We start from the raw sequence: 4814 nt of genomic DNA, 5'->3' as shown, positions 1-4814 counted from the left end.
ACATGCGCCAACCAGTAACAGTTCTAGTGGGAATTAACTCATTGTTCTCATTTGTTATCACAGTGACTCCAGACTTCTTAGGTACAACTTGACTAGAACTTACCCATTTGCTGTTAGAAATAGGATAAATGATTTCATTATCTAGAAGCTTAATGACTTCATTTTTCACTACTTCTTTCATATTAGGATTTAGCCTTCGTTGCATTTCTCTAGAGGGTTTAACATTTTCCTCCAAATAAATTTTGTGTGTACAAATCAAAGGACTAATTCCTTTTATATCAGCTATGGTCCATCCTAATGCATTTTTGTGCATTTTCAGAGTTTGTAATAACTTACCTTCTTGATGTGCATTAAGTTTGGAAAAGATTATTACCGGAAAAGTTTCACTTTCTCCCAACAATGAGTATTTGAGATTGGATGGCAACGACTTCAAATTAGGTTTTGGTGGTTAAACACTTGAAGGTATGGACTTAATTGATCGTGGTGGCAATTCCTCAATTTGTGGCCTCCAATTACTTGTCTTTGATTCTTCCTGAAAATAAATCATTTGCAAATCATCACATTCATCAATCTCAATTTCACTAGAAATGGTTGGAAATTGATCATGAATTAATTTTTCAGTAAAGTCCACTTCCTGTAAATCATTATCATCTCTAGGTTGCTTGCAAATGTTGAAAATATTCATCTCCAATGTCATTTTCCAAATGATAGCTTCATCAGTCCATTCCTACAATTAATCAATGCGTTAGAAGTTGCAAGAAATGGACGTCCTAAAATAACAGGAAATGAATTACATACTTTAACAGGTTGTGTGTCCAAGACAATAAAATCCACACTAACACATCTTCAACTATTCCTCTAGGCACTTTTATAGATCTATCGGCAAATAAAAGAGTTACAGAAGTTGGTTTTAACTCACCTAGATTGAGACTCTGAAAAATTGAATATTTTAAATTCACACTAGCTCTAAGATCAAGTAAAGCTCTTTCAATTTTATGTTCTCCAATAAAGCAATGAGGAAATGGAAGTGCTGGCGGGGAATCAGTCATTTCTTTGCAATTTTCAGATTCAATCCCTTCCTTACCCTTAGAGATTGACTCATCATCTTTCTCATAAGGTTCAAGAGTGGGTTTTTCAATAACCTTACCATTGCGAAGAGTAGTGACTAATTTGACTTGATTCATATGGTGGCTTCCCGAACTACTTGCATTTGCATTGTATTACCCTTTAGGATTTTATTACGGTTGAGATGAAAACTTACCTTTCTCTTGAAAACTGAGAGCAGATGTTAATTTTGCAAAAGTATCTTTAAAATCTGTCATGTTTTGAGCAAGTTGAGTATTGATTGTCTCTTGCTTTTCAGTGAATGCATGCAATGTTTCCTCAAGATTTCTTCTAGGAGGTGGAGCATAAGGAGGTACATATCCATGAGATTTTTGGAAATTATGGTGTGCTTGAAATGGTGGTTGTGAAGTTTGTGCATTGTTGTTCTCACTCTTCCAACTAAAATTTGGGTGATTTCTCCAACCAGGGTTGTATGTTTGTGAGTATGGGTTATGGTTGGCCCTTTGGAAACTGTTTAAAGCATGAGCTTGTTTATGGAGACATTCCTTAAAAGAAGGCAAGGTTGGACAGTTATTGGTTGAGTGTTCATTTGTTTCACATATTTGACACACAATGTTTTCAACATATTTTAATTGACCACTCTTTTTCAATTCTTGTGCCTCGACTTTTCTAACTAAAGATGCAAACTTGGCTTGAAGGTCATGATCTTCCCTGAGATTGTACATACCTCCACTAGATGTATGAGGTTGAGTTTTACACGGTACCTCATAAGTACCCACGGTGTCCTAATTTTGAGCATTTTTAGCTAACAAGTCTAAGTAGTCCATTGCTTCATCAGAATCTTTATCTTCAAAAGTTCCATTGCACATCAATTCAACCATTTGCCTATCTCTAGGTGTTAACCCTTCATAGAAATATGAAACCAATCTCCATGTTTCAAAACCATGATGAGGACAAGTACTAAGGAAGTCTTGATACCTATCCCAACATTGGTAAAATGTTTCTCCTGGTTTTTTAGTGAAAGTGGTGATTTGTCTTTTGAAAGAGTTTGTTCTGTGAGATGGGAAAAACTTCTTCAAAAACTGTTGTTACATTTCATCTCAAGCACAAATGGATCCTGGTCCTAAATTTTATAGCCATGTTTTAGCTTTATCTTTTAATGAAAAAGGAAAAAGCTTTAATCTGATGGTGTTCATGCTACAATTTAAATTATTATATGTGTTGCACACCTCCTCAAATTCCCTTAAATGCAAGTATGGATTTTCCAATTCTAAGCCATGAAAAGAAGGTAAAAGTTGAATAATACCTAGTTTAAAATTAAAATAAGATGCATCGGGAGGAAAAACTATGCATGATGGTGCACTTGTTCTTGTGGGTTCATGTAGTCTCTAAGTGTTCTAGCACGGTTATTCTCATTATTCTCATAATGAAGTGATTATCTTCTTCGACTATATTTTCTAAAAATAATGAGGATACCCTACAAAGTCTACCACTTGATGTACGTGACCAGACTCTTGGCAACGACTTCAAATCAGGTTTTGGTGGTTGAACACTTGAAGGTATGGACTTAATTGATCGTGGTGGCAATTCCTCAATTTGTGGCCTCCAATTACTTGTCTTTGATTCTTCCTGAAAATAAATCATTTGCAAATCATCAAATTCATCAATCTCAATTTCACTAGAAATGGTTGGAAATTGATCATGAATTAATTTTTCAGTAAAGTCCACTTCCTGTAAATCATTATCATCTCTAGGTTGCTTGCAAATGTTGAAAATATTCATCTCCAATGTCATATTTCCAAATGATTGCTTCATCAGTCCATTCCTACAATTAATCAATGCGTTAGAAGTTGCAAGAAATGGACATCCTAAAATAACAGGAAATGAATTACATACTTTAACAGGTTGTGTGTCCATGACAATAAAATCTACAGGATAAATGAATTTATCAACTTGTACTAACACATCTTCAACTATTCCTCTAGGCACTTTTATAGATCTATCGGCAAATAAAAGAGTTACAGAAGTTGGTTTTAACTCACCTAGATTGAGACTTTGAAAAATTGAATATGAAAGTAAATTCACACTAGCTCCAAGATCAAGTAAAGCTCTTTCAATTTTATGTTCTCCAATAAAGCAATGAGGAAATGGAAGTGCTGGCGGGGAATTAGTCGTTTCTTCACAATTTTCAGATTCAATCCCTTCCTTACCCTCAGAGATTGACTCATCATCTTTCTCATAAGGTTCAAGAGTGGGTTTTTCAATAACCTTACCATTGCGAAGAGTAGTGACTGATTTGACTTGATTCATATGGTGGCTTCCGGAACTACTTGCATTTGCATTGTATTACCCTTTAGGATTTTGTTGCGGTTGAGATGAAAACTTACCTTTCTCTTGAAAACTGAGAGCAGATGTTAATTTTGCAAGAGTATCTTTAAAATCTATCATGTTTTGAGCAAGTTAAGTATTGATTGTCTCTTGCTTTTCAATGAATGCATGCAATGTTTCCTCAAGATTTCTTCTAGGAGGTGGACCATAAGGAGGTACATATCCATGAGAATTTTGGAAACTATAGTGTGCTTGAAATGGTGGTTGTGAAGTTTGTGCATTATTGTTCTCACTCTTTCAACTAAAATTTAGGTGATTTCTCCAACCAGGGTTGTATGTTTGTGAGTATAGGTTGTGGTTGGCCCTTTGGAAACTGTTTAAAACATGAGCTTGTTTATGGAGACATTCCTTAAAAGAAGGCAAGGTTGGACAGTTATTGGTTGAGTGTTCATTTGTTTCACATATTTGACACATAATGTTTTCAACATATTTTAATTGATCACTCTTTTTCAATTCTAGTGCCTCGACTTTTCTAACTAAAGATGCAAACTTGACTTGAAGGTCATGATCTTCCCTGAGGTTGTACATACCTCCACTAGATGTATGAGGTTGAGTTTTACTCGGTACCTCATAAGTACCCACGGTGTCCCAATTTTGAGCATTTTCAGCTAACATGTCTAAGTAGTCTATTGCTTCATCAGAATCTTTATCTTCAAAAGTTCCATTGCACATCAATTCAACCATTTGCATATCTCTAGGTGTTAACCCTTCATAGAAATATGAAACTAATCTCCACGTTTCAAAACCATGATGAGGGCAAGTACTAAGCAAGTCTCGATACCTATCCCAACATTGGTAAAATGTTTCTCCTGGTTTTTGAGTGAAAGTGGTGATTTGTCTCTTGAAAGAGTTTGTTCTATGAGATGGGAAAAACTTCTTTAAAAATTGTTGTTGCATTTCATCCCAAGCACGAATGGATCCTGGTCTTAAATTTTGTAGCCATGTTTTAGCTTTATCTTTTAATGAAAAAGGAAAAAGCTTTAATCTGATGGTGTTCATGCTACAATTTAAATTATTATATGTGTTGCAGACCTCCTCAAATTCCCTTAAATGCAAGTATGGATTTTCCAATTCTAAACCATGAAAAGAAGGTAAAAGTTGAATAATACCTGGTTTAAAATTAAAATGAGATGCATCAGGAGGAAAAACTATGCATGATGGTGCACTTGTTCTTGTGGGATTCATGTGGTCTCTAAGTGTTCTAGCACGGTTATTCTCATTATTCTCATTATGAAGTGATTGATTATCTTCTTCGGCCATATTTTCTGAAAATGATGAGGATACCCTACAAAGTCTACCACTTGATGTACGTGACCACACTCTCATGCACGTGTAGGAATAAAATAAAAAAAAAAGAAAAA

The 4814-nt window shown here is 35.0% G+C and overlaps 1 long non-coding RNA gene across 1 annotated transcript in view; it reads left to right on the top strand.

The window, feature by feature from the left end:
- Positions 1-2102: 2102 nt before the first annotated feature.
- Positions 2103-4814, top strand: part of LOC105117294 (uncharacterized) — a 17469-nt gene continuing 14757 nt past the window's right edge. Inside the window, exons 1-2 of the long non-coding RNA XR_840714.1 lie at positions 2103-2115; positions 3666-3668. This is a non-coding gene — a long non-coding RNA (uncharacterized LOC105117294). The remainder of the gene's footprint in view (positions 2116-3665; positions 3669-4814) is intronic.

The sequence above is a fragment of the Populus euphratica genome, unplaced genomic scaffold, assembly GCF_000495115.2.
Source record: "Populus euphratica unplaced genomic scaffold, PopEup_1.0 scaffold1293.1, whole genome shotgun sequence".
Taxonomy (NCBI): Eukaryota; Viridiplantae; Streptophyta; class Magnoliopsida; order Malpighiales; family Salicaceae; genus Populus; species Populus euphratica.
This window is presented reverse-complemented; position numbering and strand designations above follow the sequence as displayed.